Consider the following 19,952-nt stretch of genomic DNA (forward strand, 5'->3'; position numbering starts at 1 on the left):
CAGGACAAGACGGTTAAAATGAGGACCAAACAGAATAATTTTCGTTCCTTTCGAAACTTTAAAGGCGGTCCCTCTACTTCCTCATCCGCCTCCAAGCAGGAGGGGAACTTTGCTCAATCCAAGTCAGTCTGGAGACCTAACCAGACCTGGAATAAAGGTAAACAGGCCAAGAAGCCCGCTGCTGCTACCAAGACAGCATGAAGGGGCAGCCCCCGATCCGGGACCGGATCAAGTAGGGGGCAGACTTTCTCTCTTCGCTCAGGCTTGGGCAAGAGACGTTCAGGATCCCTGGGCATTATGAATTGTGACCCAGGGGTATCGTCTAGATTTCAAGGATTCTCTCCCAAGGGGGAGATTTCATCTTTCACGTTTGTCTGTAGACCAGACAAAAAGAGAGGCATTCCTACGCTGTGTAGAAGACCTATATACTATGGGTGTAATCTGCCCAGTTCCAAAATTAGAACAAGGGCAGTGGTTTTACTCCAATCTGTTCGTGGTTCTCAAAAAAGAGGAAACCTTCAGACCGATTTTAGATCTCAAAAGTCTAAACAAATTTCTCAGAGTCCCATCATTCAAGATGGAGACCATTCAAACAATTTTACCAATGATCCAGGAGGGTCAATATATGACCACAGTGGATTTGAAGGATGCGTATCTTCACATTCCTATCCACAAAGATCATCACCAGTTCCTCAGGTTCGTCTTCCTGTTCAAACATTACCAGTTTGTGGCTCTTCCTTTCGGGTTGGCCACAGCTCCCAGAATTTTCACAAAGGTGCTAGGGTCCCTTCTGGCGGTTCTAAGGCCGCGGGGCATAGCAGTGGCGCCCTATCTGGACGATATCTTGATTCAGGCGTCAACTTACCATCTAGCCAAATCCCACACGGACATCGTGTTGGCTTTTCTAAGAACTCACGGGTGGAAGGTGAACATAAAAAAAGAGTTCACTTGTTCCTCTGACAAGAGTTCCATTCCTAGGAACTCTGATAGACTCGGTAGACATGAAGATTTTTCTAACGGAGGTCAGAAAATCAAAGATCTTAACTACTTGCCGAGCACTTCATTCCATTCCTCGGCCGTCAGTGGCTCAGTGTATGGAGGTAATTGGATTAATGGTAGCGGCAATGGACATAGTTCCGTTTGCTCGATTACATCTCAGACCACTGCAGCTGTGCATGCTCAGACAGTGGAATGGGGATTATGCGGATTTATCTCCGCAGATAAATCTGGATCTAGAGACCAGAGACTCTCTTCATTGGTGATTGTCACAGGATCATCTGTCCCAGGGAATGTGCTTCCACAGGCCAGCATGGGTCATAGTGACGACGGACGCCAGCCTCTTGGGCTGGGGTGCAGTCTGGAATTCCCTGAAGGCTCAGGGTGTGTGGACTCAGGAGGAGTCCCTACTATTAATAAATATTCTGGAACTGAGAGCGATATTCAACGCGCTTCATGTGTGGCCTCAGCTGGCTTCGGCCAAATTCATAAGATTCCAGTTGGATAATATCACGACTGTAGCATATATCAATCATCAAGGGGAAACAAAGAGTTCTCTAGCGATGATAGAGGTTTCCAAAATAATTCGATGGGCACAGACTCACTCTTGCCATCTATCAGCAATATATATCCCAGGAGTGGAGAACTGGGAAGCGGATTTTCTAAGTCGTCAGACTTTTCATCCGGGGGAGTGGGAGCTCCATCTGGAGGTGTTTTCACAATTGATTCATCAATGGGGCACACCGGAATTGGATCTGATGCCAAACTTCCTTGTTATGGGTCCAGATCAAGGGATCCTCAAGCAGTACTGATAGATGCTCTAGCAGTACCTTGGTCGTTCAACCTGGCTTATGTGTTTCCACCTTTTCCTCTCCTTCCTCGTCTGATTGCCAGAGTGGCCACACAGGACTTGGTATGCAGACCCGGTGGAGATGTCATCTCTGCCACCGTGGAAACTGCCACTGAGACAGGACCTTCTCATTGAGGGTCCGTTCCAACATCCAAATCTAATTTCTCTGCAACTAACTGCGTGGAGATTGAACGCTTGATTTTATCTAAGCGGGGATTCTCTGAGTCGGTCATTGATACCTTGATTCAGGCTCAAAAGCCTGTCACTAGGAAAATTTACCATAAGATATGGCGTAAATATCTTTATTGGTGCGAATCCAAAGGCTACTCATGGAGTAAGATCAGGATTCCTAGGATTTTTCCTTTCTCCAAGCAGGATTGGAGAAGGGGTTGTCAGCTAGTTCCTTAAAGGGACAGATTTCTGCTTTGTCAATCTTACTACACAAGCATCTGGCAGATGTTCCAGACGTTCAGTCGTTTTGTCAGGTTTTGGTTAGAATTAAGCCTGTGTTTAAACCTGTTGCTCCGCCATGGAGTTTGAATTTAGTTCTTAATGTTCTTCAAGGGGTTCCGTTTGAACCTATGCATTCCATAGATATTAAACTTCTATCTTGGAAAGTTCTGTTTTTAGTTGCTATCTCTTCTGCTTGAAGAGTTTCTGAACTATCTGCGTTGCAATGCGACTCGCCTTATCTTATATTCCATTCTGATAAGGTGGTTTTGCGTACTAAACCTGGATTCCTTCCTAAGGTTGTTTCAAATAAGAATATTAATCAGGAAATTTGGTTCCTTCTCTGTGTCCTAATCCTTCTTCTAAGAGGGAGCGTCTGTTACATAACTTGGACGTGATTCGTGCCTTGAAGTTTTACTTGCAAGCGACCAAGGATTTCCGTCAAACATCTCTATTTGTTGTCTATTCTGGAAAACGTAGAGGTCAAAAAGCTACGGCTACCTCTCTTTCTTTTTGGCTGAAAAGCATCATCCATTTGGCATACGAGACTGCTGGACAGCAGCCTCCTGACAAAATTACAGCTCATTCTACTAGAGTGGTGGCTTCCACATGGGCTTTTAAAAATGATGCTTCTGTTGAACAGATTTGTAAGGCTGCGATTTGGTCTTCCCTTCATACTTTTTCAAAATTTTACAAATTTGATACTTTTGCTTCTTCGGAGGCTATTTTTGGGAGAAAAGTTCTTCAAGGAGTGGTGCCTTCTGTTTAGGTATCTGTCTTGTCCCTCCCGTTCATCCGTGTCCTGTAGCTTTGGTATTGTATCCCACAAGTAAAGGATGAATCCGTGGACTCATCGTATCTTGTAGAAGAAAAGGAAATTTATGCTTACCTGATAAATTGATTTCTTCTAAGATACGACGAGTCCAAGACCCGCCCTGTCATTTTAAGACAGATTATATTTTTTTTGTTTAAAACTTCAGTCACCTCTGCACCTTTTAGTTTCTCCTTTTTCTTCCTATACCTTCGGTCGAATGACTGGGGGGTGGAGTCAAGGGAGGAGCTATATAGACAGCTCTGCTGTGGTGCTCTTTGCCACTTCCTGTTAGCAGGAGGATAATATCCCACAAGTAAAGGATTAATCCGTGGACTCGTCGTATCTTAGAAGAAATCAATTTTTACATATATCACTAATTTATGTGTACCAGGCTGTCAGAAGATCAGTGCTAAGGTAATTATACAGGGGTTTTGATGGTTTTCTAATTTTAGATCATTCAAATTCATCAGGAAACCCGTTTTTTTCATAATTTTACATTATGAAAGTTTCTCTAAATTTCTACAACCTGTGACCATCCTACACATTGGGGGCTTGTCAGATTTCGCGTCTCTACTGTCCCTCTTGAAACTCTCCCTGACTCAAAAGTCCTTGTTTACAGAGGACCTGCTAGCCATGCCCCCAATTTGTCCACTCGCAAACCCAACTCTTACCCTAAATGACTCCACCCCATTTGCAGTAAACCTCCACCCACCCGGATTTCCCCAACTAAGCCACCAGCCACCCTTTCCCAAATAGCCTCTAGGTATGCACTGAGCAGAGGTTGTCTAGTCCATGAAAAAAAGACTTTTCATTTAATATTTTGAGATTAATCAAATTCATCAACTTCTGCCTTTGTCTGTTTTTAAATTTAAAGGGACAGTAACGTTTTTTTGTTTCATTAAAATTGTGATTTAAACTTAGAATTTTTTATTGTTTAAGGTTTTTTCCTTTGGAATAAAATGGACCAAGAGGCCCTGCAAGCTGTTGCTTGTTCTCTATGTTTAAATACTAATGTTGAGCCTCCTATCCATTTTTGTTCCTCTTGTATTGAGAGAACATTACATTACAAGGATAGACTTTTGATTCTGAGCCTTCATTGTCTAGGGCGGATGTTGTTCAGGAGTCTCCTGTTCTGGCTAATCCGCAGCTTTCTCCACATACGTCCCAATCTTCGGCAGTGCCCTGTGTTTCATCTCAGGTTGGTTTTTCCTTGCAGGATATGGCTACCCATATATCCTCGGCAGTATCTGAGGCTTTGTCTGCTTTTCCTATGTTACAGGGGAAGCGCAATAGGAAGTATAAGGTTTCTGATTCTGTTGCAATTGTGTCTAGTGTTTCTTCTCATAAGTCTGAGGAGGAAGATACTTCAGTAGCATCTGAGGGTGAAATCTCGGATTCTGATAGTGTAAATCCTTCTTCTGAACTTGAGGTTGTTTCCTTTACGTTTAAGCTGGAGCACCTCTGTTTGTTACTCATGGATGTTTTGGCTACCTTGGATGACTCTGAGGCATCAGTCATAGTTATTCCTAAGAAATCTAGTAAACTTAATAAGTTTTTTGATGTACCTTCCTCTATTTTTCCTATACCAGATCGTGTTTCAGATATTATTGCATGAGAATGGGAGAAGCCTGGGATTCTTTTTCCCCTTCTCCATTTTTTAGGAAGATGTTTCCTATTGCTGATTCTATTAAGGAGTCTTGGCAGATGGTTCCTAAGGTGGAGGGAGCAGTTTCCGCTCTGACCTAGAGGACCACTATTCCTTTTGAGGACAGCTGTTCCTTTAAAGATCCTATGGATAAAAAGTTGGAAGATTTGCTTAAAAAGATTTATGTACACCAGGGGTATCAATGGCAACCGGCTGCATGTATTGCTACGGTTACTAGTGCGGCGGCATATTGGTTTGATGCATTGTCTGAATCTATTCATCAAGATACGCCTCTTGAAGAAATTCAAGATAGAATCAAGGCTTTGAAGTTGGCTAATTCCTTTATTGCAGATGCTTCTCTACAGGTCATCAAGTTGGGAGCTAAAATTTCTAGTTTGGCCATTTTAGCTCGCAGAGCTTTATGTTTAAATCCTGGTCTGCGGATGTGTCCTCTAAGTCTAAGCTTTTGTCTATTCCTTACAAGGGTAAGACCTTTTTTAGGCCAGGTTTGGCTGAGATTATTTCTGATATTCGGTAGGGAAGGGGCATTCTTTTCCTCAGGATAAAAGAAATAAACAGAAGGGTCAGCAGAGTAATTTTCGTTCTTTTCGTAACTTCTCTGGTAAATCTTCCTCTTCTTCCTCCAAGCAGGAACAGTCCAAGCCATCTTGGAAGTCAAATCATTCATGGAATAAGGGGAAGCAGTCCAGGAAGCCTGTTGCTGACTCAAAATCAGCATGAAGGGTCTGCCCCCGATCTGGAAATGGATCTTGTGGGGGGCAGACTCTTTCTTTGCTCAAGCTTCGGTTCGAGATGTACAGGATCCCTGTGTGGTAGATATCGTGTCCCAGGGTTACAAACTGGAGTTCAAGAATTTACCTCCCAGAGGCAGGTTTCTTCTCTCCAGGTTATCTGTAAACCAGAAAAAAGGAGAGGCGTTCTTACGTTGTGTTCAGAATCTTTCCGACATGGAACTGATAGTTCCTGTTCCAGTTCAGGAACAGAGTCTGGGTTTTTATTCCAATCTGTTCATCGTTCCCAAAAAGGAGGGAACTTTCAGACCTATTTTAGATCTCAAGAGTGTAAACAAGTTTCTCAGAGTTCCGTCTTTCAAGATGGAAACTATTCGTTCCATTCTTCCTTTGGTTCAGGAAGGTCAGTTCATGACCATAGTGGATCTAAAGGATGTGTATCTGCATATTCCCATTCACAGGGATCATTACAGGTTCCTAAGATTTGCATTTCTCGACAAACATTTTCAGTTTGTAGCTTTTCCTTTTGGTCTGGCAACAGCTCCCAGAATTTTTTCAAAGGTCCTGGGAGCATTATTGACAGTGCTTTGATTGAAGGGTGTTGCAGTGGCTCCTTATCTGGACGACATTCTAGTTCAGGCTCCATCTTTTCAACTAGCAAACTCCCACACAGAGTTGTTGTTGTTTTCTCTGCACTCCCACGGTTGGAAGGTGAATTTAGAAAAAAGTTCCTTAATTCCGGCTACAAAAGTGGTATTTTTGGGGACCATTATAGATTCTCTAGAGATAAAAAAAATTCTGACAGAAGCAAGAAAGTCAAAGATTTTCAAAACGTGTCTTCCTCGGCCGTCAGTGGCTCAGTGCATGGAGGTTATTGGTCTGATGATTTCAGTCATGGACATCATTCCGTTTGCTCGGTTCCATCTCAGACCTCTGCAGTTATGCTTGTTCAGGCAGTGGAACAGGGATTATGTGGATCTATCTCCAAAGATTGTTCTAGATCAGATGTCCAGAGATTCTCTTCCATGGTGGTTGTCTCAGAATCTTCTCTCTCAGGGAACTTGCTTTTGCAGACCTGACTGGGTGATTGTAACCACGGATGCCAGTTTGCTGGGCTGGGGTGCTGTCTGGGGTTCATTAAGGGCTCAGGGTCTATGGACTCGGGAGGAGTCTGTTCTTCCAATAAATGTTTTGGAATTGAGAGCAATTTTCAATGCTCTTCTAGCCTGGCCTCAGCTAGCTTCAACCCAGTTTATCAGGTTTCAGTCGGACAACATAACGTCAGTGGCTTACAAATTTGATACTTTTGCCTCGGCTGAGGCTTCTTTTGGGAGTAAGGTTCTTCAAGTGGTGGTGCCTTCTGTTTAGGTTTGCCTGTTTTGTCCCTCCCTATTTATCTGTGTCCTCTAGCTTGGGTATTGGTTCCCAACAGTAAATGATAAAGCCGTGGACTCACCATATCTTAGGAAAGAAAACAAAATTTATGCTTACCTGATGATAAATGTATTTCTTTCCAGATATGGTGAGTCCACGGCCCCGCCCCTTATTTCAGTCAGTTATTTTTTACTAAATCTCAGGCACCTCTACACCTTGTGTTACTACATTTTCTCCATTTTCCTTCAGTCGAATGACTGGGGGTTGTGGGTAGGGGAGTGATGCTTAACAGCTTGGCTGTGGTGCTATTTGCCTCCTCCTGCTGACCAGGAGTGATATTCCCAACAGTAAATGATGAAGCCGTGGACTCACCATATCCGGAAATAAATACATTTATCAGGTAAGCATAAATTTTGTTTTTACTTTCTCAAACCTACGTATTCAACACCCCCATAAAGCCAGCTGGGTTGTTAAGGGACAACATATGTGTGTAGCCACCAATCACCAGCTGTGTTCTGCTTAGCAGATAAAGTACAAACAAGCAATCTGATTCATTAGGCTATTTTCTTATTGCAGATTTATGTCAATATAATTGGATCAAAATGCCAAGGAAGCATTTCAAAGTTTTTACATGGTAGAGGTGATCGTTCTTTATTTGTAATTGTTTTACAAATGCTCTGCAGGTCATTATTCTGTCTGTAGACCTTTCGTTACATTAATAGCTTTGAGGAGAGAAGAGAAAGAAGTCCTATGATGTACACTTTTAAGAATATTAAGGCGCTAAAAGGGATAGGAAACCCAAATTGGTTCCTTCAGATAGAGCATGTGATTTTGAACAATTTATCTTTGTTCTCTTGGTATATTTTGTTGAAAAGCAGGTCTTGTAAGGACCTGTGCGCCTGTATTCAAACACCACACCTTATAAGAAGCAGTTGTTTGTATGACACAAGTTATGTCTTCAGAAGAAATACACACCACTGACAGCTCTCTGAGCAGGCATGGTGTTTGAATACTGGTGCACAGGGCGCTAACAGGATATGTGAGTATGCTGCAGAAAAACAGTAACAACTCTAACTAGAAACATTTTTGCTAATGAAAGTATATTGCAAAAATGCTTATATTTTACACTGAAATTCGCCCATGCACATTTTAGTTTTGACCTTTCTATCCCTTTTAATAGTTTAACCCCTTTGATATGCACGAGTCGTTCTTGTCATGCACATCGCTACCTATAGGTGTCAGACGAGCCCTTCTTGTCATGCAGGGGAATCGCAGATCAAACTCTGTTTTTGACAATCCCCCTCACTACAGGCCAGGGACCGTTGGTGGCCTAGTGGCAAAACTCCCAGGCTTTATGGTGCATACGTGCTGATGTCACAATCAGGAAGCTCAGTGTCGCTGCAAGGGAGCTGGATGGGGGACGTTCTTCAAACCCCTCAATCTCAGCTCCCATAACAGCTACAAACCTCCAAGACCCCCTCATTTGAAAGAGAATTGTCTGTTTTAAAAATATAGTAGAAAAAAAAACACATGGGACTTTGCTTGGGAGTGGGTTATTTATATGTGCAATAAAAATATATTGTTTTTTTCTGCAGGCCCAGCAGATCCACAATATACCATTATTACATTTATAATTCATGGCATATGACATAGCTGTGGTAAAAATTGTAAAAACAAATGTATAATTGTTTCTTAAATTTTGGCGAATAATACTGAAAATGGCCAAGTAACCACTTCTGTTACTGTGATCCCCTTACTAAATTGTCATCATGGGTAGCCACGTGACATAGGGGCCCATACGGGCTTTTGGGGGTAAAAGATTAGAGAAGCCCTATTGTTCTGATCTACAGTGATCCCCTGACTATACAGACAAAATTCATATCTTTTTTGGAGAGAGATAAACCACTATGAGAGGGCCTTGTCTACTACAAAATAAACTTTATTTTGTGTGGGTCACTCACAGAAATCTGATTTACAATAGGGTTTAAATGTAAGTAGCAAAAAAGTTCAAAATTGTCTCTGCACTGGGGTGCAAAAGGGTTATTGTATACAGTTTTTTCATTATGATTTATTAAATGTCTAACTATACCTGCCACAACTAAAGTATTGTTTCTTATTGCATGAATAGGGTTAAACTGGCCTTCCTTATTCCCACCACATGGACACTTGAAGCTGGATCTCCCAGATTAGCACATTCGCCCCCGTGTACGCCGCTATATCATGTCAATATGTATTGATTATTCATAAATGCTGACTGATCTTCAGTGCAGAGAACAGGTGCAGGAGAAGCGCACAGTCTACTTCATACAGTCACACAAACAGACGAGCGTTTGTCTCAGGAACACAATTATTTTTAGCTGTTGACAGAGTGTGCACTATAGCGGCACCTGGATTCAAAACGCTTCTTCTGTGTCTCTGTATCTCTCTGCATTCTCAGTTATGACCGTTGTATTTCATAGAAAAAAAATCAGTTGTTAGTGAATGAAAATAATAAAAATACAATAATGCTTAAAGGGACATTTTACACCAATTGTAAACCAATTTGCATATACCTGCATGTAATAGACACTGCAATAAAGTAGAATATGCACAGATACTGATCTAAAAATCCAGTATAAAACCTTTTACAAAACTTAATTAGAAGCTTCCAGTTTAACACTATTGCGGAGGTTAAAATGGGGGACATCCAGTGAAAGGGGCTGAGAAAACAAGAAGAGCAGACCACCCTTCCCTGCATATGAAAAGACAGATAACATACACAGGAGCCAGCAGGAGTCTGTAGACGTTAGTATACATCTGACACTGTGGGGCTTGGTTAGGATTATGAAAATCAGAACAATGTTATTAAAAAAAATATTAGCAACTATATTTTTACAAAAACTCTACCAGATGGGCTATATAAATGGATCAACTACAAAACCTTTATGCAAAGTAAAAAATACTGTACAATGTCCCTTTAAGTGGAAGTATTATATATATATATATATATATATATAAACACATACATATATATATATATATATATATATATAAACACATACTAAACTACAGAAATAAAAAAATTCTAAACTGCATACTTGCAGATTGTCTGCCAGTACCTAAAAAGGAAGTGATTACTGGGGGGGAGGGACTATAGCTGTTTGGGAGGGATCAGGGGGTGGGAGGTGTCAGGTGGGAGGGTAATCTCTACACGAGAGGAAATATTAATTTATCACGCTAACTGATTTACCCCTTTACTGCCGGGAATATCAGGTGTGGTGCGCATCTGCAATTAGCGGCCTTCTAATTACTAAAAACCAAGGGCAAAGCCAAGCATGTCTGCTATTTCTGAGCAAATGGGATCTCAGGGAAGCTTTTACAACCATTTGTCATATGACTGCAGTCGTTGTGTGTAAAACCCAAAGTTTGTGAAAGTTTTTATTTTTTAAATATGATTAAATATACCAAAATGGGCCTAGATCAATACATTGGGTTATCTACTTTAAAAATATATATAGTTTTCATAGGTAAATATAAAAAAAACACACAAAGGCTCTATTTAAGCAAAAATGTATCTGGTACCTTGCACAAGTTTTTTCTCTGAAATTCCTGGTGGTGAAGGGGTTAAAGCACATGAGAAGATTATATAAGTACTTATTTGCTATCAAAATCTATGTTTCAATGCGCCAATGAGCATATTTACAATGTAATGTAATAAAGAAACATACCAAAACCCTGGCATGGAGCGGTTGCAGAAGGTTATGATTGATGTGGCATACAGAGATTGATGATAGCAGGCAAGGTGTTGTGTGATGGCTGGGAAACTAGAAATACATCAAGACGATCAGGGTGATGCTGGGGTCAGGGATTTGTCAGGATGTAGGCGAGGGCCTCTACTTCTGTATCCCAGACTGCATTGCACAACAGATGATGCTGGCGCCATTTAAACGATAATAAAAATAAAACTCTTATCCTTTAGTGCTTCTGGAACTAAGTGACTAGTACAACTGTATTCCCACTGCTAATCAGTTACTGATAGCTGACATTTATTTCTCAGTTCAGTTGGACTGTTGAAATCCATGGGCTCTTTTTAGAAAAGAGCTGTCTGCATCCCAAGTATGCATAGCAAAGTATTATTAGAGCGAACATCACATTGGTTGTAATTGCACACTGCTTTCCTTAACGACTGTTCCTAACAACAGCTAAAACATGAGGATGTGCTTCTTAAAAAGAAAAAGGAATACACATCCTACACACCGATTAAAGAGTTGCGATGTTATGAAAAGGACACATGAGTCCAGCATGTCATCTGAAGGTAGAAATAGTCTTGCACCAAGGCTCCCTATAAATACCCTTGCTGTAGGTTTCTGGGGGAGATTAACTGAAGATTAGAGGGGACGCAAATGGTCAAAACAAAAAATAAACAAAGCCAATGTACTTTATTTAAAGGCACAGTCTAGCCAAAATGAAACTTTCATGATTCAGATAGGGCATGCAATTTTACTTGTATCATCAAATTAGCTTTGTTCTCTTGGTATTCTTTGTTGAAAGCTAAATTTAGGTAGGCTCATATGCTAATTTCGAGTCCCTTGAAGGCCGCCTCTTATCTTCCTCTTATCACTTTCTCCAACATTGGTGTGTCCGGTCCACGGCGTCATCCATAACTTGTGGGAATATTCTCTTCCCCAACAGGAAATGGCAAAGAGCACAGCAAAAGCTGTCCATATAGTCCCTCCTAGGCTCCGCCCACCCCAGTCATTCTCTTTGCCGCTGAACAAGCAGCATCTCCACGGAGATGGTGAAGAGTATGTGGTGTTTAGTTGTAGTTTTTTATTCTACTATCGAGTTTGTTATTTTAAAATAGTGCTGGTATGTACTATTTACTCTGAAACAGAAAAGGATGAAGAGTTCTGTTTGTGAGAGGAGTATGATTTTAGCAGCAGTAACTAAAATCGTTTTCTGTTCCCACACAGGACTGTTGAGATGAGATAACTTCAGTTGGGGGGAACAGTTGGCAGACTTTTCTGCTTAAGGTATGACTAGCCATATTTCTATCAAGACTGTGTAATGCTGGAAGGCTGTCATTTTCCCCTCATGGGGACCGGTAAGCCATTTTCTTAGTCTACGGCTCCGGTTTCCTAATTTTAAGGGTTAAAGGTCTGAAATTTGGGGTGCAATGCTTTGAATGCTTTAAGACACTGTGGTGAAAATTTGGTTAAAATTGAACAATTCCTTCATAGTTTTTCACATATTCAGTAAAAAAGTGTGCCCTGTTTAAAATTTAAAGAGACAGTAACGTTTTTGTTTTAAAACGGTTTTTGTACTTTATTGACAAGTTTAAGCCTGTTTAACATGTCTGTGCCTTCAGATAGACTATGTTCTGTATGTATGGAAGCCAATGTGTCTCCCCCTTCAAATATGTGTGATAATTGTGCCATAGCGTCCAAACAAAGTAAGGACAGTACTGCCACAGATAGTAAAGTTGCCCAAGATGATTCATCAGATGAAGGGAGTAGACATAGTTCTACATCATCTCCTTCTGTGTCTACACCAGTTTTGCCCACGCAGGAGACCCCTAGTACTTCTAGCGCGCCAATGCTTGTTACTATGCAACAATTGACGGCAGTAATGGATAACTCCATAGCAAATATTTTATCCAAGATGCCTGCGTTTCAGAGAGAGCGCGATTGCTCTGTTTTAAACACTGTAGAGCAGGAGGGCGCTGATGATAATTGCTCTGTCATACCCTCACACCAATCTGAAGTGGCCATGAGGGAGGTTTTGTCAGATGGGGAAATTTCTGATTCAGGTAGAATTTCTCAACAGGCAGAACCTGATGTTGTGACATTTAAATTTAAATTAGAGCATCTCCGCGCATTGCTTAAGGAGGTGCTATCTACTCTGGATGATTGTGACAACCTGGTCATTCCAGTAAAATTGTGCAAGATGGACAAGTTCCTAGAGGTTCCGGTGCACCCCGACGCTTTTCCTATACCCAAGCGGGTAGCGGACATAGTGAATAAGGAGTGGGAGAAGCCCGGCATACCTTTTGTCCCCCCTCCTATATTTAAGAAATTATTTCCTATGGTCGACCCCAGAAAGGACTTATGGCAGACAGTCCCTAAGGTCGAGGGGGCAGTTTCTACACTAGCCAAGCGCACTATTCCTATCGAAGATAATTGTGCTTTCAAAGATCTTATGGATAAAAAATTGGAGGGTTTGCTTAAAAAGATTTTTGTACAGCAAGGTTACCTCCTGCAACCTATTTCATGCATTATTCCTGTCACTACAGCAGCGTGGTTCTGGTTCGAGGAACTAGAAAAGTCGCTCAGTAGAGAGACTCCGTATGAGGAGGTTATGGACAGAATTCACGCACTTAAGTTAGCTAATTCCTTTATTTTAGATGCCGCTTTGCAGTTAGCTAGATTAGCGGCGAAAAATTCAGGGTTTGCAATGTATCTTCCAAGACAAAATTGCTTAATATCCCTTTCAAGGGTAAAACCCTTTTTGGGCCAGAATTGAAAGAGATTATCTCAGACATCACTGGGGGTAAGGGCCATGCCCTCCCACAAGATAGGCCTTTCAAGGCCAAGAATAAGTCTAATTTTCGTTCTTTTCGTAATTTCAGGAATGGGCCGGCCTCCAACTCTGCAGCCTCTAGACAAGAGGGTAATGCTTCGCAAACCAAACCAGCTTGGAAACCGATGCAAGGCTGGAACAAGGGTAAGCAGGCCAAGCAGCCTGCTGCTGCTACCAAAACAGCATGAAGGAGTAGCCCCCGATCCGGGACCAGATCTAGTAGGGGGCAGACTCTCTCTCTTCGCTCAGGCTTGGGCAAGAGGTGTTCAGGATCCCTGGGCACTAGAAATAGTTTCTCAGGGTTATCTTCTGGAATTCAAGAAACTACCCCCAAGGGGAAGGTTCCACATGTCTCACTTATCTTCAAACCAAATAAAGAGACAGGCATTCTTACATTGTGTAGAAGACCTGTTAAAAATGGGAGTGATACACCCAGTTCCAACTGTGGAACAAGGACTGGGGTTTTACTCAAATCTGTTTGTAGTTCCCAAAAAAGAGGGAACCTTCAGACCAATTCTGGATTTAAAGATTCTAAACAAATTTCTCAGAGTGCCATCGTTCAAAATGGAAACTATTCAAACGATTTTACCTACAATCCAGGAGGGTCAATTTATGACTACCGTGGATCTAAAGGATGCGTATCTACATATTCCTATCCACAAAGATCATCATCAGTTCCTAAGGTTCGCCTTTCTGGACAAACATTACCAGTTTGTGGCTCTCCCATTCGGGCTAGCCACTGCTCCAAGGATTTTCACAAAGGTGCTCGGGTCCCTTCTAGCGGTTCTAAGACCAAGGGGCATTGCAGTGGCACCTTACTTGGACGACATTCTGATACAAGCGTCGTCTCTTTCAAAGGCAAAAGCTCACACAGACATCGTTCTGGCCTTTCTCAGATCTCACGGATGGAAGGTGAACATAGAAAAAAGTTCCCTGTCTCCGTCGACAAGAGTTCCTTTCTTGGGTACAATAATAGATTCTTTAGAAATGAAGATTTTCCTGACAGATGTCAGAAAGTCAAAACTTCTAAACGCTTGTCAAGTTTTTCACTCTGTTCCACGACCTTCCATAGCTCAGTGCATGGAAGTGGTAGGGTTGATGGTTGCAGCAATGGACATAGTTCCTTTTGCGCAAATTCATCTAAGACCATTACAACTGTGCATGCTGAAACAGTGGAATGGGGACTATACAGACTTGTCTCCAGTGATTCAAGTAGATCAGAAGACCAGAGGCTCACTCCGTTGGTGGCTAACCCAGGATCACCTGTCCCAGGGAATGAGCTTCCGCAGACCAGAGTGGGTCATCGTCACGACCGACGCCAGTCTAGTGGGCTGGGGCGTGGTTCTGGGACTCCCTGAAAGCTCAGGGTCTATGGTCTTGGGAAGAGTCTCTTCTCCCGATAAACATTCTGGAACTGAGAGCGATATTCAATACTCTCAGGGCTTGGCCTCAACTAGCAAAGGCCAGATTCATAAGATTCCAATCAGACAACATGACGACTGTTGCTTACATCAACCATCAGGGGGGAACAAGGAGTTCCCTGGCGATGAGAGAAGTGACCAAAATCATAAAATGGGCGGAGGATCACTCCTGCCACCTATCTGCAATCCACATCCCAGGAGTGGAAAACTGGGAAGCCGATTACCTGAGTCATCAGACATTCCATCCGGGGGAGTGGGAACTCCACCCGGAGATTTTTGCCCAGTTGACCCAATTATGGGGCATTCCAGACATGGATCTGATGGCGTCTCGTCAGAACTTCTAGGTTCCTTGCTACGGGTCCAGATCCAGGGATCCCAAGGCGACTCTAGTGGATGCATTAGTAGCGCCTTGGACCTTCAACCTAGCTTATGTGTTTCCACCGTTTCCTCTCATTCCCAGGCTGGTAGCCAGGATCAAACAGGAGAGGGCCTCGGTGATTTTGATAGCTCCTGCGTTGCCACGCAGGACTTGGTATGCAGACCTGGTGAATATGTCATCGGCTCCACCATGGAAGCTACCTTTGAGACAGGATCTTCTAGTACTAGTACAGGGTCCATTCGAACATCCAAATCTAGTTTCTCTCCAGCTGACGGCTTGGAAATTGAACGCTTGATTTTATCTAAGCGTGGGTTTTCGGATTCTGTGATAGATACTCTGGTACAAGCCAGAAAACCTGTAACTAGAAAAATTTACCATAAAATATGGAAAAGATATATCTGTTGGTGTGAATCCAAGGGATTCTCATGGAGTAAGTTTAAAATTCCTAGGATCCTTTCCTTTCTCCAAGAAGGTTTGGATAAGGGATTATCAGCGAGTTCTCTAAAAGGACAGATTTCTGCTTTATCTGTCTTGTTACACAAACGACTGGCAGCTGTGCCATATGTTCAAGCTTTTGTTCAGGCTTTGGTCAGGATCAAGCCTGTTTACAGACCTTTGACTCTTCCCTGGAGTCTGAATTTAGTTCTTTCAGTTCTTCAAGGGGTTCCGTTTGAACCTCTACATTCCATAGATATCAAAATGTTATCTTGGAAAGTTCTGTTTTTGGTTGCTATTTCTTCTGCTAGAAGAGTTTCTGAGTTATCTGCTTTGCAGTGTAATCCGCCCTATCTGGTGTTCCATTCAGATAAGGTTGTTTTGCGTACTAAACCTGGTTTACTTCCAAAGGTTGTTTCCAACAAGAATATTAACCAGGAAATAGTTGTGCCTTCTTTGTGTCCGAATCCAGTTTCAAAGAAGGAACATTTGTTACATAATTTAGATGTAGTACGTGCTTTAAAGAGGAGAGGTCAAAAAGCTACTGCTACCTCTCTTTCCTTTTGGCTGAAAAGCATCATCCGATTGGCTTACGAGACTGCCGGACGGCAGCCTCCCGAACGAATCACATCTCACTCTACTAGGGCTGTGGCTTCCACATGGGCCTTCAAGATTGAGGCTTCTGTTGATCAGATATGTAAGGCAGCGACTTGGTCTTCCCTGCACACTTTTGCCAAATTCTACAAATTTGATACTTTTGCTTCTTCGGAGGCTATTTTTGGGAGAAAGGTTTTGCAAGCCGTGGTGCCTTCTGTTTAGGTAACCTGATTGGCTCCCTCCCTTCATCCGTGTCCTAAAGCTTTGGTATTGGTTCCCACAAGTTATGGATGACGCCGTGGACCGGACACACCAATGTTGGAGAAAACAGAATTTATGCTTACCTGATAAATTACTTTCTCCAACGTTGTGTCCGGTCCACGGCCCGCCCTGGTTTTTTAATCAGGTTTGATAAATTTCTTTCTTTAACTACAGTCACCACGGCACCCTATGGTTTCTCCTTTTTTTCTCCTGTCCGTCGGTCGAATGACTGGGGTGGGCGGAGCCTAGGAGGGACTATATGGACAGCTTTTGCTGTGCTCTTTGCCATTTCCTGTTGGGGAAGAGAATATTTCCACAAGTTATGGATGACGCCGTGGACCGGACACACCGTTGGAGAAAGTAATTTATCAGGTAAGCATAAATTCTGTTTTTGACAGTTGTTCAGAGCTAGACAGTGCTAGTTCATGTGTGCCATATATATAACACTGTGCTCACTGTGGAGTCAGCACTGATTGGCTAAAAGGCAAATCTGTCAAAAGAACTGAAATAAAGGGACAGTCTGCTTAGATACAAGGTAATCACAGGGGCAAAAAGTATATATCTGAAGACTCTACTATTCAGGGACGCATACATCCTACTCTAACCTTCTTATCTCCACTGCTATCCCCTTAAAACCCATAGCATGTAAGCTTATGAGCCCTGAAACATGCACTGGTCACACCTATCTTCAAAAAACCTTCTCTTGATCCAAGCTCCCCATCCAACTACCGTCTTATTTCCCTACTCCCTTTTGCCTCAAAGCTTCTCAAAAAGTTAGTATATGCACACCTATCCCATAACCTTACATTACACTCCCTCCTTGACCCACTGCAATCTGGATTTCGTCCCCATCACTCTACAGAGGCAGCAATCGTGAAGGTTACCAATGACCTACTTACAGCAAATTCAAAAGGCCACTTCACTCTGGTTATCCTCCTTGATCTGTCCACAGCCTTTGATACTGTTGACCACCCTCTTTTGCTCCAAACCCTCCAATCCTTCAGCATTTGTGACACAGCCCTCTCGTGGTTCTCTTCCTACCTCTCAAACTGTACCTTTAGTGTAGCCTTATCTTGGCCTCCTCTGCCCCGTCACCACTTTCTGTTGGGGTACCGCAAGACTCTGTCCTCTGTCCCCTTCTCTTCTCAATCTACACATCGTCATTAGGTTCCCTAATAAAGTTCCACGGGTTCCAATATCATATGTATGCCGACGACACCCAAATCTACTTCTCTACACCGGACCCATCTTCCTTGCTAACCTGTGTCACTAACTGTCTTTCTCACTTCTCTTCCTGGATGTCCTCTCACTACCTCAAGCTAAATCTCTCCAAAATTGAGCTCCTTATTTTCCCCTCTTCTTCCAAAATCTCCACCCCCAATCTCTCTATAATGGTTGACAACTCCATCATTACCTCTACCCTTCATGCCCGATGTCTTGGGGTCACACTTGACTCAGATCTTTCTTTCACTCCTCACATTCACTCCTTGGCTAAATCCTGCCGCTTCCACCTTAAAAACATCTCTAAAATTAGACATTTCCTTACACAAGACACAACTAAGATTTTAATATACTCTCTCATCCTTTCCCGCCTTGATTACTGCAACTCTGTCCTCTCCCCAGCTGCCGCATAGCTCCTTTACAATCCATAATGAATGCCTCTGCCAGGCTCATCTTCTTTACACGTCGCTCTTCATCTGCTGCACCTCTCTCCCTTCACTGGTTTCCTCTTGCCTCCATGATTAAACTCAAAATTCTCACTCTGCCATACAAAGCCCTCAACTACACTGCTCCCCCCTATATCTCAGACCTTGTCTCCAGATGCTCTCCCTCCCATAACCTTTGTTCTGCTCATGACCTCCTACTCTCCTCCTCTCTTATTACCTCCTCACACTCCCGCTTACAGGACTTCTCCAGACTGGCTCCCATCTTGTGGAAATCTCTGGCTCGCTCTATTTTTTAAAACTTCAAGTGCTCCCTAAAGACTCTACTATTCAGGGATACATACAACCTACACTAACCTTTTTTTATACCATTTCCTCTCCTCCATTGCTATCCCCTTGAACCCCCTTAGCATGTAAGCCTAAGAGCCCAGCTGTTTGTTGATCACCTTCTTTAAAGCTGACTACAACAGTGCGACTCTTGGCAGGGCCCTCTACCCGTCTGATCCCTATAAATGTTTCCTTGTGTTCCGCCTATGTTTATAGCGCTGCGGAATCAGTTGGCGCTCTACAAATAACCAATAATAATAATAATATTGATATAATCGTGTTAGTTAAGTAAAACTGTGGAATGGGTAATAAAGGGTTTATTTATCTTTTTAACACAATAACAATTCTGGAGTAGACTGTCCCTTTAATAAATTGTCATGTCTAAAATAAAGTGATCTTGTAAAATCCATATGAAATATCATTGTGCCATTATAAGTATATATGTGGAAACTAACTTATTTCAGATATTGGCATTTCATTCTAGTTTATTTGTATTGAGATTTCTTCACAAAGTTTTCTGTGTTAGTTGTAGGTTTCATTCATTTATTTTAAATATATATTTTTCATGCAAACAAATAGTTAAACATGTTTAAAAATGCTGTTAAAGGGACATGAAAGGCAAAATTAAACATACATGGCTCACTGTTTGAATCTTTTCAATTTACTTCTATTATCAAATCTACTTTGTTCTCTTTTGTTGAAAAGCATACATGAGTAGTCATAGGAGTAGCAGTACACATTTGGGAGCTATCTGGGGATTGGTAGCTATGCACATTTGCCTCTTGTCATTGACTCACCTGATATTTTCAGCTGCCTCCCAGTTGTGCATTGCCACTTTGGAGCTGACCACAAGATTTGTATAGTTTTGACACCAGGTATACGGCCATAGAAAAATCCTGAGTGTTTTGTTTGTCTTTTCCCTTTTGGAATTGCAAATTTGAGCCAAAACTTAGCTCCTGCAGTCACTGTAAAATGTTGTAGGTAAAGTAAACCATAGAAAACTGCAGAATGTAAAGTTGTGCTCACAAAGGAAAAAAGGTGATTATGGTCTGTTCATTAGAAATTAAAATGTGAACGAGGTCTGGCAGTTTTAGGTAGGCACCGACATTCCCACGCGTTTCTATTTCCTTTAGCCCATATGTACAGTGTGCAATCACTATTTATTAACAAGAAATGTTAGTCTTATGTGCTGTCAATAAAATAAATTGCTGTTTACTTAAAGAAATTTTAAACACAAAATAAAATCCCCAATAAAATGTAAAAAAAAAAAAAAAGTTTCCTTATTTTCCCCCCTTCTTCCAAAATCTCTACACCCCCCAACTTTCTATAACTTTTGATAATAACTTCATTACCCCACTCTGCATGTCTGATGTCATGGGGTCACACTTCACTCTTTCACTTCTCACATCCAGTCTGGCAATCCCTGGCA

General features: G+C 42.0%; 1 protein-coding gene and 1 long non-coding RNA gene across 2 annotated transcripts in view; one reads left to right on the forward strand and one right to left on the reverse strand.

The window, feature by feature from the left end:
* The window catches only part of LOC128648435 (uncharacterized), a 28,608-nt gene extending 17,704 nt beyond the window's left edge, over window positions 1-10,904 (reverse strand). Inside the window, exon 1 of the long non-coding RNA XR_008400597.1 lies at window positions 10,589-10,904. This is a non-coding gene — a long non-coding RNA (uncharacterized LOC128648435). The remainder of the gene's footprint in view (window positions 1-10,588) is intronic.
* Window positions 1-19,952, forward strand: part of CTIF (cap binding complex dependent translation initiation factor) — a 621,404-nt gene that overhangs the window by 482,528 nt on the left and 118,924 nt on the right. The window lies entirely within an intron of this gene.

This window comes from Bombina bombina, chromosome 2, assembly GCF_027579735.1.
Source record: "Bombina bombina isolate aBomBom1 chromosome 2, aBomBom1.pri, whole genome shotgun sequence".
NCBI lineage: Eukaryota > Metazoa > Chordata > Amphibia > Anura > Bombinatoridae > Bombina > Bombina bombina.